This window comes from Lepidochelys kempii, chromosome 1 (genome assembly GCF_965140285.1).
Source record: "Lepidochelys kempii isolate rLepKem1 chromosome 1, rLepKem1.hap1, whole genome shotgun sequence".
In the NCBI taxonomy this organism is placed as follows: domain Eukaryota; kingdom Metazoa; phylum Chordata; order Testudines; family Cheloniidae; genus Lepidochelys; species Lepidochelys kempii.
The window spans coordinates 66,537,562-66,551,789 of NC_136380.1; positions in this window are offsets into that span (position 1 = coordinate 66,537,562).

Genomic DNA, 14,228 nt, shown 5'->3' on the forward strand with positions numbered 1-14,228 from the left:
TTTTGTGATGCCCAGCGCAGCAGTCTGGGAGCTGACCTTGTTAGTGAAAACAGAGGCAAAAAAAGCATTGAGTACATTAGCTTTTTCCACATCCTCTGTCGCTAGGTTGCCTCCCTCATTCAGTAAGGGGCCCACACTTTCCTTGGCTTTCTTCTTGTTGCCAACATACCTGAAGAAACCCTTCTTGTTACTCTTGACATCTCTGGCTAGCTGCAGCTCCAGGTGCGATTTGGCCCTCCTGATATCATTCCTACATGCCCAAGCAATATTTTTATACTCTTCCCTGGTCATATGTCCAACCTTCCACTTCTTGTAAGCTTCTTTTTTATGTTTAAGATCTGCTAGGATTTCACCATTAAGCCAAGCTGGTCGCCTGCCATATTTACTATTCTAAACTACACTTTTAAACAGGTACCTCCTCTTTGACAGTGTGGAACAATCATGTTATAATAAGCACTGGATTTATCTTTTTACTTTATAATCGTCCTAACCTGTTGTTTTATGTGCTCAGTTACTGAATATTTATGGTCTGATTTTGATTGGCTTTTACACTGGTGTAACTCTATTAATTTCAGTGGAGTCACTCCTGATTCACACTGAAATAAGTAAAAAAGACAATCAGGCACAGAATATTAAAAACTAGTATTTAAAACAAAAATTCCAGTAAAAATAATTTTGACAGTAAAATTGTTTGTCTTCATTATATTACTCATGTAATAATGTGCTTCAGTCACAAATGAAATTATAACTGTGACAAACACTTAAATGGAAACATCTTTTCATTACCAGAATGTTTCCTGGAGTGAGCTCTGAATTTATATGGACACATTGTTTCTGTTTCATGTTACACTAAGGTAAACAATTCTGCCATCCCATCTACCTAACTTCTTCCATGAGGAGTGAGGGTACTGGCAGTGTAGTGGTCCTGGCCACATGGCAGACACACAATGCCTTTCAAGGCAGGATGGCACAGGTTGTGCTGGGCATACTTGGCTATTCTAAAAAGAAACATTATGTCCCCAGAGCCAATACATATGTCCACTGGACATGCTCCCCACTCAGAAGATCATATCAGTCTAGTACATAATGCAATGGTCACAGTGGTAACCATTCCCAAACCTTATTATGCTCTCGCATGCTAGAGAAAGAACTTGCATGTTGGTTGCTCAAAGACAAGGAATTTTCTTTATGACCTTCCCCCCCCCCCGCCCCCATTACCACACTCAAGCAGCTTAAGGCAGGATTGTGTCCTTATTATGGTATTGCTTTCTTTGACTGAAATGAAAAGGCCCTAGGGGTAGCCTTTTCAGTAGAGCTGAAGAATGCAGAAAGATCATCAAAGAGGTTAATTTTGTTATCTTTGTTGTTTTTACCAATGTGACTGAATATTTTCATTAAATTGATAGACCTAATGACTAACATAACATAAACATAAATATATAATACCAGCCATATTGGGTCAGACCAAATGTCCATCTAGCCCAGTATCCTGTCTTCCAATAGTGGCCAATGCCAGGTGCTTCAGAGGGAATGAACAGAACATGTAATCATCAAGTGATCCACCCCTGTCACCCATTCCCAGCTTCTGGCAAAGAGGCCAGAGACACCATTCTTGCCCATACTGACTAATAACCCTTGATGGACCTATCCTCCATGAACTTATCTAGTTCTTTTTTGAACCCTGTTATAGTCTTGGCTTTCACAACATCCTCTGGCAAAGAGTTCCACGGGTTGATGGTGTGTTGTGTGAAGAAATACTTCCTTTTATTTGTTTTAAACCTGCTGCCCATTAATTTCATTTGTTGATCCCTAGTTCTTGTGTTAAGAGAAAGAGTAAATAACACTTCCTTATTTACTTTCTCCATACCAGTCATGATTTTATACACCTTTGTCATATCTGCCCTTACTCATCTCTTTTCCAAACTCAAAAGTTCCAGTCTTATTAATCTCTCCTCATATAGAAGCTGTTCCGTATCCCAAATAATTTTTGTTGCCATTTTCTGTACCTTTTCCAATTCCTTTATATCTTTTCTGAGAGATGGGGTGACCAGATCTGCACACAGTATATAATATGTGGGCATACCATGGATTTATATTGAGGCAATATGATATTATTTATCCCTTTCCTAATGATTCCTAATATTACATTAGCTTTTTTGACTACCACTGGACATTGAGTGGATATTTTCAGAGAATGGTCCACAATGATTCTAAGATCTCTTTATTGTGTGGCAACAGCTAATTTAGTCACCATCATCTTATATATTATATATATAGTTGATATATTTTCCAATGTGCATTTCTTTGCATTTATCAACATTGAATTTCATCTGCCGTTTTGTTGCAAAGTCACTGAGTTTTGTAAGGTCCCTTTTTAACTCTTCACAATCTGCTTTTGACTAAACACTATTATATGCAGGTTCAGGCAGTGGGCAAACCTGACAGGTCTGTACAGGAACAATGAGACATTCTCACACTCCACTAGTTTTGGAGTCACACCTTGGGCAAGTGTGAGTAACCCTAAACCTCCTTGCCAGGGTCACAGTAAAGTATTCATCAGCAGACAATGCAGAAGAACATGTTAGTGTCAACACAGAGGATGACAATGAAGCACAACACTTGCAATGACATATAAGGGCAACCTGTATTCTATACACAGTCATTGGCCAGTCACTATACCCATGGACAGATGAGGCTTTTTAGCTCACGTTGGCCACTCATCTAAGAGAAGGACAACTCTGAATACAAATCCTGCACCCACCTCATCTGCTATCCTTGTAGCATTTATTGCACCAGTGTCACAACAGCTGCTTGGGTGAGAGAGTGTGAAAGGCTGTGCACAAACCTCTCTCACTTAAATCCATTCATAGTTCAGGTTGTTCAGCCAACTCTCAACTTATTTAACTCATTTAATCTAATACCAGAATCCTCTGGTGATGGGGAAGTGGTAACAAGGATGAGCAGAGGATGCTCCTGGTAGCCCTTGGTCACAATTCTGCTCACAGTGGCCTTATGGTGAAGGTCTTCTCCATAGACTAGGACAGATATGGAGCTCTGTCCTGAGGTGACAGAGCAGCCTTTTTTAGACACAGCACTCTTCTCTACAATCTGGGGAAAGGGAATTGAAAAGGAACCCTAAACACAGCCTGTCCCTGTCAGGCTACCGTTCCTGGCTGGTGATCCAATTCAGTGATGAAAATAAAACAAAGGTTAACAGACTGACATTTGGGTCACGGAATGTCAGAACTCTTCTTAACAATGACCAAAGACCGGTACAAAGAACAGCCCTTCTTACCAGAATATTGAAGAGGTATAACATAGACATCACTGTCCCCCATGAAACCAGGCTCCCTGGTGAGCTCCACCTTGAGGAGATGAGAGCAAGCTATGCCTACTACTGGATTGGCAAGGCCAACGATGAACCAAGTCACTGGGATTAGGGTTTGGCATACAGTTTGATGTTGCCCAAAAGCTTGAGACAGTCCCCAAGTATGGTAATGACTGACTTATGGTGCTCCACATAATTATCCCAGAGACCAGTATTCCACTATTATCTGTGCCTATGCACCATCAATGACTTCTACAGATGAGGTCAAAGAGGAGTTTTATGAAGATCTCAGCAGGGTCTTCAGAAGGGTGCCACACTAGGACAGACTCATTGTACTTGGAAACTTCCTCGCTTGTGTGGAAGCTGACTCTGACACATAGAGCAGGGTGCTAGGTCATCATGGCACTGAAAGGTCAAAATTCATGTCACCATTTACTTCTTCCCAAGTGTGCCAAACTCCATGTCACCATTACCAACACAGTCTTCTATCAGGCCAATAAATATGCACATGGATGCATCTGATGTCAAAACCATGGCACATGTTTGACTATGTAATTGTATGGTCTAAAGACATTAAAGAGTTGCACATTACCTGCTCTTTGAAAGGAGCTGAATGCTGGTCAGACCATTGACTTGTGAGAAGCATCATGTTGCTACACTTCTCACCAAAGCACCCCAGAAGATGCCTCAAACCACCAAAGAAGATCAGTGTGGCTGCCATGAAAGACCCCAAAGAACAAGCAAAGTTGGAACAGACTCTGGAAAGTGCATTACCTGAGGTCCCAGAATACTCCACACACATTAAGGAAACCCGGCAGAAGCTCAGAAATGTCACATATAATATGGCATCCAAGGTTCTTGGCTATGTAATGTGGAAACATCAAGACTGGTTTGATGAGAATGAACCTGGGATAGACTTGCTACTTAAAACTATGCATATCACACACAAGTCTTACATCTTGGAGAAAAAGTCAGCAGTGATACCATCAGGCCAAACAAACAGTACAAATCTGATTAAAGCTAATATAGAACCACTGGTGGAAGTAGAAGAGTGTGGAACTGACAAGTGTAGAACTGACAAGAGGCAGCTGATAAGCATGACATGAAGGCCTTCTGCAAGTTCTCCATGCTGTGTAAGGCCTAAAATCCAGCAGTACATCCCCAGTCCTCACTGCAGATGGTAACTGGCTGCCCACAGGCAAAGGTGATATTCACTCTCTCTGAGCAGAGAACTTTGATAGTCTCCTGAATTGTCAATTCACTATGTCTGACAAAGCCATCAACTCACTCCCACAGTATCCTGTCCTGGAGGAGCTGTCTGTAGACTCTTTTTTAGACAAGATTACCAAAGCCATCATTCCACCTGAAGTGCACAAATGTGAGGTACCCACCTGATCAGGAAACTCACCAGCTTTTTCAATACTATATAGAAACAGGTTACCATATCCCAGTATTATAAGGGTGCTTTCATAGTCCAGCTATAAAAAAGGAAGGGAAGAATATTTAGCTGTGACAACCATTGTGGAATTTTACTGCTGTCTCTAACAGGGAAGATCTTTGCACAAATTTTCCTCAACAGACTGGTCTCTCTTACCTCGTGAACAGAACAAAAATCTGTTCATGGAGTATGTTGGCATGACCAAGACCTTTGACACAATGAATTCCAAGGGCCTATGGGAATGCCTTCATAAATTTGGCTGCCCAGACTAGATGATTGCTGTAATCCACTCATTTCTCAATGGCATGATGGTCAGTGTGATGGAGTGTGGTGACTCAGAAGCTTTCCCTATCATCAACAGCTCCAAACAAGGATGCATAATGGCTCCAGTACTCTTTGCCATTGTCTTCAGCCATTTCAGGACTTTGACAGAGGTGTACACATCTGTTTTAGATTTGATGGGGATCTATTCAATCTACAGTAACTCATGACCCACATTTATGTAGCTGAACAGCTAGTAAGAGAGCTCCTGTTTGCTGATAACTGTACCCTCATTTGCACACACGCTTGAGGACATTCAACTTATCATGGATCTCTTTGCCTATGCCTCATAAATGCTTCAGTTTCACAATCACCCTAAAAAGATGGAGAGTATATACTAGCCAGCACCATACCTCCAGCATCACAAGCACCATGATCCACTTGTCACAGCTGACAGCATATCCCTCAATTCAGTTAGGAAATTCTACTACCTGGGTTGCATACTTTACAGCAACACTATAAGATGATGAGATCATTCAGCACCTGGCAAAGGCCAACTTGCCATTTGGCAGACTCAGCCACAAGCCCTGGAGGGACTGTTGAATCTGCCTCAGAACCAAGAGAAAAATCTACCATGCTGTTGTACTCACCCACGCCTGTATAGATGCAAGACATGGTTGGTCTACCAATACCACATCAAACAGCTGGAGAGATTCCACCTTCACTGCCCCAGATCCATCTGCAACATCAGGTGGCAGGACAAGGTCCCCAAAACTGAAGTCCTTGAGAGGTACCAAATCTCTGGCATCAAAAGCATGCCCATTACAGCCCGACTTCTCCAGCTTGGACACATGGTCCTCATGGAAGTTTCTGATATAACAAAAGTGGTGTTCTAAAGCCAATTTAGCATGGTAATCCTTAGATATAAAGGTATCTCGAAGGACAAAGCATACAAGCTAGACATTAAAACCTGGGAACTCATTGCGCTGGACAAACCTAGATGAAGAGGTCTGTGCCAGAAGGTTGTGTCCACCTCTGAGGAGTGGCATGTGAGGTCTCTACAGAAGACAGCATGTCGTAAGGCCAAGGTTTCAAACCTTCCCCCCAATAACAACTACATTTGCAAGACATGCAACTACATTTGCAAATACAGGATTAGATTTGCTTCCTATGTGAGAAGTCATAAAAATAGATAAACCCAGAACTTAAGTCAACATCAGCTGAACTCTCATCCATAGAAGTGATGGGAGAATTCAAAATTATATGAAGGTGGACTCAGTAAATATTGCTTTGAAAACAAAATTGAATTACAATTACTTGCTTATTTGGCAATAATAATAATAATAATAATAATAATAATAATAATAAATAATAACAATATCAAAACTATGGATATCAAAATACATATTTTATCATTGCTGCTTAACACAATTCAAATAATAGAGGAGGCAGCTATAAACTGAAAACTTCAGGCTATCAGCTTTATTAAATCCATGCATTCCACTGATAGAGGGATATATCTCACTTTTGCATATATTTTATTGTGTACAATTACATTAGTGTTGCATCATTATAAATTACTTTGTAAAAATACAGTACATTTATAACATTCACATTAATTATTTCTTCTTTCATAGGAAACTCTGAATATTTAATAGTTGTATTAAAACATGGGTGTGGATTCAAAGGAGCCTTACTACAGAAGGGATAGAAAGCCTAGGTGGTTCAGTTTCGCTGCAGATCGTGGCAGCAACCGTAAAATGGAAGGTTGTTTGCTAAAGAGCATAACCACCGTTTTCCAGCAAGGAGTCACAGACATATCATAAGAGAACTGGTCTTCATGCATTGTGGTTTATTTTATTCCTATCACAAACCTACACACAATAAAAGTTGTTGAAAGCTACTGAGTTTGTGAATCTTTATTGCCAGTGAAAATAATGGCTTCCAGTGTCAGAACCTGCTGTCTCACAAAGGATTTGAAAGCAACTTCTGTCACTTACCAAGGTGAGTGCATTGCAAATAAAATTGAATTACAGTAGATCCAGCACTCATTGAAGAGTCAACAAGAGTGTTCCTGTTGTCTTCAGTGGGCACTGGATCAATAGTGAGGAATGTATTTATGAATGTTTTCATCATTTCTGAATTACATTTTGATTTGGACATGTTCTCATACTATTTTGCTCAATTTAGGACAGCATTTGTATACAGCAAAAATAAGGAGAAGTCCTTCTGGCACCTTAGAGACTAACAAATTTATTTGGGCATAAGCTTTCATGGATTAGAACCCACTTCATCAGATGCATGGAGTGAAAATACAGGAGCAGGTATAAATAAGTGAAAGGATGGGGATTGTTTAACAAGGGTGAGGTCAGTCAAACAAGATAAATCAATTAACAGCAGGATATCAAGAAAGGAAAAATAACTTTTGAAATGGTAACAGAGTGGCCCATTACAGATAGTTGACAAGAAGGTGTGAGTAACAGTAGGGATAAATTAGTATTGGGGAAATTAAGTTTAGGTTTTGTAATGACCCAACCACTCCCAGTCTCTATTCAGGCCTAATTTGATGGTATCCAGTTTGCAAATTAATTCCAGTTCTGCAGCTTCACATTGGAGTCTGTTTCTGAAGTTTTTTTCTGTTGAAGAATTGACACTTTTAGGTCTGTTATTAAGTGACCAGAGAGATTGAAGTATTCTCCTACTAGTTTTTGAATGTTATGGTTTCTGATGTCAGATTTGTGTCCATTTATTTTTTTGCTTAGAGACTGTCCGGTTTGGCCAATGTACATGGCAGAGGGGCCATGTACCTCCCTTGATATCCTGCTGTTAATTGATTTATCTCATTAGACTAACCTCACACTTGGTAAAGCAACCCCCATCCTTTCATGTATTTATACCTACTCCTGTATTTTCACTCCATGCATCTGATGAAGTGGGTTCCAACCCACAAAAGCTTGTGCCCAAATAAATTTGTTTGTCTCCAAGGTGCCACAAAGACTCCTCCTTATTTTTGCTGATACAGACTAACACGGCTACCACTCTGAAATTTGTACAGCAGGTTTTGTGAATTTCAGGCTCAAAGCTGATATTTATTTAACTTAAACATAAATGTAACACAATGACATTTGTTTGGGAAAGAAGGGAAAATAGTTAATAAAGTTTAGGTCATCAAATCAGAGAACAGAAACAATACCATGTGACTTTGGTGACCAGTTGCAAAGCTCAAGTAGTGAATTTTGAATATCTAATAATACATGTGAGGCACACCTTACAAATAATTCATGGTTCAAATCTGTTAAAAAACCCTATTCACTGAATAACAAATGAGTTTTATCAGTTCAGTCAGTATGACAATAGTTGGATTTCTTCACAATATACCAGATGCATAACTGTGAGATACTTGACTGATGATATGAACTGTGAAAAAAGCTCTTCAGATGGCTTACTGAATGGGTTTTTTTTCTTTCATTCCTCATGTTAAAAATTCTCAGTTTCAAATGTAAGTGTAAGATTATGCTTCTTCACAGGACATTGTTCAGTGAAACTGAGTTAAATGGAGAGAGCCTACATTTGCACCTTTTAAACTCCATTTAAGTCCCAGGTGCCAAAGAGAACACAGAGCCTTTTGCAGGACCTCAATATTGGAGTGAGTTTCATCCTTGGCAAATGTGAATGTCTTCTCTCTCTTTGTTTAGCTTCTATATGGCACCCATTATTATGTTACCTGAGCAATCTCTCGAGTTGCTCTTAAGACCCACTATCCAGTATGTAAAGTAAACAAGAATATTTTTTCAAGTATTTTATTTTAAACCCCTCCCCAATTGTCTTTTTGTGCCTCCTATTCCATTGGCTACCTGGATATGAATAAGAGCTGACAATCTTTTGTAAATTCATAGTCTTCTGTAGCCTGCACCCCTCTCCACTTCTTCTAAACTATAAAGGTTATGGAAAGCCATCATAACCATAGTTTCTTTACCTATGCTTTTTAGTGCTGTTCCCACTGTAGTTTTTACAAACTCCGCTGTGATGGCTGCAGTCTCAGCCTTTGAGACAGACACAGTGGCACCCTGATCATATGATTACTTTGGAAATAGTTTTCATAGCATCTATCCCAATATATATTGGTAACTATAAAGGACAGGAAATAAATTACTCACCCAGCTTACTGGAAGGCAAGGAACCTCACGTGCAGAACAAGCAGACTTTGGAAAGTAACAAGAACTTAGAACACAGAGGACATGAATAATCGTTCAAGTGCTGAATGATGTGCCATAAACAATAAATCAGTAAACTGTGCTCGTGTACTGCAGCCTGGTATACTCTGACATTTAGATGGGGTGGGATCTGAGTTACGCAGGAAAGAATTTTCTGTAGTATCTGGCTGGTGAATCTTGCCCATATGCTCAGGGTTTAGCTGATCGCCATATTTGGGGTCCAGAAGGAATTTTCCTCCAGGACAGATTGGAAGAGGCCCTGGAGGTTTTTCGCCTTCGTCTGTAGCATGGGGCATGGGTCACTTGCTGGAGGATTCTCTGCTCCTTGAAGCCTTTAAACCATGATTTGAGGACTTCAATAGCTCAGACATAGGGGAGAGGTTTTTTGCAGGAGTGGGTGGGTGAGATTCTGTGGCCTGCACTGTGCAGGAGGTTGGACTAGATGATCATAATGGTCCCTTCTGACCTTAGTATTTATGAATCTATTTCTTCTAAATGGATAAATATTCATTTGAAAACTGTGGCCAGAGCTAGTTCTGTAACTTATATGTTTAGCTAGTGATGGGGGAAACTCAAAATGTTTTGAGTTTGCGATTGATTGAGATGAACATCCAAATATTCAGTGGTGTAGCTGTAGCTTATCAAAACGAGTTGGACCTCCTGAGTGTGGAGAATTAAGGTGGAAATCTGAAAACAAGTTTTCTTGTTAGATTTTTGCCAGTTTTGGTCCTAGAGGAAAATGCCAGGAGAACAGTGTTTCAGAGTATTTTGGTATTCCAGTTTCTAGTCCCAGACAAAACAAGAGCATGTGGAAACATAACTTCTGATTATTTGAAAAAAGTTTGTTTTTTGTTTGAGTATGAAAATATTTGCAGAACTTTGGCAAAGGTTGTAATTTGGTTGGACCCTGAGTGGGACAGCACAAGGGGAGGTTGCAAGTAGTCCTCACCCAGCACTTCCTGCAAGGCTAAGCCATAGCTAGCATCCTTGAGCTCATCTCACTTATTCTGGGGAGAGGCACTGTTTTCTCTGGCAGTTTCTTCCAAAAATTCAAGCATGTGAGTAGTTGAGCAAATGTGACTCTCGTTTTTCATGAACTTCCAGGCAGTGACAAAATCTTGTGCTCAATTTCATTGAAACATTTCAAACATTTGGAAAAGTTGCCTCTCTCTAATTTCTTGTTACCTTTAGATCACGTTAAAAACAAGATCTGTCCTTCAAGAGACTCTGATACCAGCACTAGCTTTGATTAGTTTTAGAGGCCAGATTGTGACTAGGGCTGTGCACCTGCACAAGGGAGTTTTTCCATACTTCCCCCATATCACATGGGGAGGGAGTGAGGATGAATTGCTCCACACACACATTTACCGGCACAACTGAACCATCATGGGTACCATTGCTAGTTTAGACATGTAGTAAATGATTACCCTCATCCCCAAAGAGGCAAGGAGGAAGCAGTAGAAAGACTAGGGATGTCTCTGAATCACAATATCTAGTAAGGCTCTTCCTGGAGTGGAGCAGCTTACTCACAACACCTAGCTCAAGTCTGTGCTAGAAGCCATCGTTTAGCCCCATTGAAATACATATTCTCACTGTCTGTTTGTTCCTTCCTTTTCTTTTCATTTGCCATTTATGTATTACAATCTCTTTACAGATATCCATAAACTCTCCAGAGATGTATTATTCTCTACCATACTTCCAGGCCAAATGCTGCATTCCTCTGTGCAAAGCTTCTGCAAATGCAAGGGATCTTAGAATGAATGAGAAGGTACCATCACTCTCGATCTATCAGCCTGGTGTAAAGTGGGTGCATATCTGTGTCTCTGCTACTACAAGAGCCCATAGGCCTGGGAATGGAAGAGCCAAGGGCCACTCTGAAATGATATGTGCACTGTTTCTTTAAACCCCTAGCAACAGGTTAGGCTGGGGAAGATTCCTGGAGAATGTTTACAGTGAAGCAGAGGAAGAAAAAAATTATGAATGTCACAAACTGGGGAATCTGTCTAGGTACAACTTTTAAATTCCAATTTGAAGTTATGGATGGTCTGTATCCTTATGTCTGTCTGTCTTTTGACTGTGTTCTAGCCCTATGCTCCTTCTTGTAGAGAGACAGGGGAGTGGTGCCTGCGTGTCTATCTATGAATAAGTTGATCATTAAAGACTATCAGTGTCTGAATAGATTTTACATAGGGAGAGAAAAGGAGTAAATCCACCCTAGATAAAGCCAGTTTTCTTCAGCTTCTCTGCATGAGGGACTGGGGTTTGAGGGAATGGAATTTCCCCAGAAGCAGGACAAAACCAAACAGATGTTGTTGCTAGGATTTGAAAACTCACGGAGAGAGACACGTGGGTGGGAGAGAAGAACACAGGTGTATGCTTTCCATGAAGGGCTAACAAAGAGAGAGCCTGTGCTCAGGGATTGTGCCAGAGGGGACAAGGAAAGATACAGTGCTGCAGCTTATCCTGACTAATGGAAGCTTAAGGGTATGGGTACAGAGTGGTGGGATCCAAACACAGCAGCCTGTGAAATGTCCCGATGGGAAGCTTTACCAGGGCTGTGACAATACCTTTTGGGATAATGGTTTCCTTAGTCTAGTAAAGTTCCTCGTTTAGTGTTAGAAGAAAGCAACTCTTCACCATTGTCCCAAGAGAATTTTTCCACCTTTATCTGGCCCATCCTTTCCGTGTCCTCCCAGTCTACACTCTGTGCTGCCTCTGAGAGATGTAGTGCAGAATTGAACTCTCATATGCATGGAACTTCCTGAAATTGCTATTCTGTGGTCTGCCTTGACCCTCCAAGTGGCAGAACCATGTCAACTGCATTCTCTTTTGGGTCTCTTGTGTACCAATAGATGTGACAGATGGCATTTGGCCATTGTCAGGATTTAATGTAAGTATCAGTCTTTGAACTATGTAATTACTTTATAAGTGAGTTGGCTTTCTTTCTGCATCTTCTCTCCTCTTCCCCTTTTCCCACTCCCCCAATCAGTTTTGGGCCTTTTAAAAATATTATTGTGCACATCATCAATACTTTAGGAATTATAGCAGAAAAGAAATTGACCCATGTGATGAATTTTGTTCAGTGAGCATTCATGAGGTCAGGGAGCTAGATTGCCTAGTGGCTTAGATTTGAACAAAATAGATTTGAACATCTATTTTCTGATGGCATTTAGAAAGAACACTCCCCACTAGGGATGTATACATGGTTAAGAACAATAAAGAGGAAATAAACATTGTGATCTGCAAAATTTGGGTGAACAAAACCAACATCTATTTTTGAAAGCACATTAATGCTTTTCAGCTCCTAAAACAGAGAGCTTTATTTGATGCTGTTTGACATAGTATACATTCAAATAGCATGCCATATTCAACATAAACTTGATAAAAACAATCTGGATCTGATAACTTGCTTTATATCTCATTCTAACAAATATAAAAGCTCTACTTACAGTCAAATACCAACATGATTGCTGAAGACTGTTCCATAAAAAAAAATCTGAATCATTATATGCTATATCCACACCCACTAGTTGATAATGCAGTTGAGATGTTTATTGGCTCTATCTAGAGCACAAGATATGCAGTCTTCTGAGATTCAAAAGACCCAGAAGAAAAACAACTTATTAAGACATCTGGAAGAAGAAGAAGAAGAAGAAGAAGAAGAAATTCTTAAAACAGATAAGAATCAGTGAGTCCACAGGATGGCAGGAAAAAAGAAAACACTTGAGGAAAAGAAATCATATGATTTTTGCATTATTTCTCACCCTATATAGCTACTCCTTTTCAGGTTATAAAGATGAGGCCCATCAGAAATGTTGGCATCCAAACAAGAACTGGTGAAATAATTCTACACTATATAGCTTCCCCCTATGAGTATTATAGTATGATTATGTATAGTGTCATGTCTGGGAACTTAGGGAACTCTACTTTCAGAAAGCGCTTAATGAGAGAGGACAGTTTACGTGGAGGAAAGAATAAGTCCTGAATATTGTACTATCTTGTCTGTCTTGTTTTATGCTCACACTCTGGACAAATAAAGTGATTAAACTAAATAGCAACAACTTACCAGGACTGGATTAACATTCATAGAAGATTTTTGAAGGTGGAGGTGATAATACACAATCACTCATTAGAAATTGGTGGGCTGGAGGGTAGCAAAGAGTATGATACACTTGGATAAATATGTTATGATGAGTATAAAGCAAAATGGAGTCTGCAAAGTGAAACTGTCTTTCCAATATCCAGTCTATCTGGGTTTTTAAAAGGTCATCTATCACATTTTTCTCTGAATGTAGTATATAGAACTCTCCAAGTGTTCCAGCAAACTAGCTGATAATGAAAAACAAGTAAATATAATCTATTTGAATTTTGAAGCAGCCTTTAACCCCAACCCTGTCTAAGAAACTTTAAGGAAACTAAGTGAGAAACAAACAACTGTCACAGGTGAGAAACTGGCTCATAACAGAAAATAACAAAAATTGGAATAAACAGTCCATTTTCATCCCTGGATAAAATTAAGAGCAGGTGCCTCAAGGATCCACCTTATGATGGTGTTATTAATGTATTCATGAATGACCTAGAAAATGGTGTAACAGCAAGGAGATAAAGTTTGCAGATGTCACACAATTGTTATGGTTGGTCAATACTTGAGAAGACTGAATAACTTCAGAGAGACCTGAAGCTTGATGAATAGGTAGCATGATGGGAGATGAAACTCACTGCTGCAAAATACAAGGTATAGTACATTGCAAGAAACAACTTGAACAAAATGTGCACATTGTACTGTAAGCAGTCAGGATGGAAGTAGTCGCTGTGGACCGTTCAATGAAAACTGTAGCTCAAACTACAATGGAGATTTAAAAAAAAAGAAAACAAAATGTTAGGAATTTTAAAGAACGAGGATATCTGAGCTAGCTGGACCTCTGCTTCTCCACCACATTTATACTCCCAGTCTTCACAGCGTGCCACAGAGTCAGGACGTAAGGTT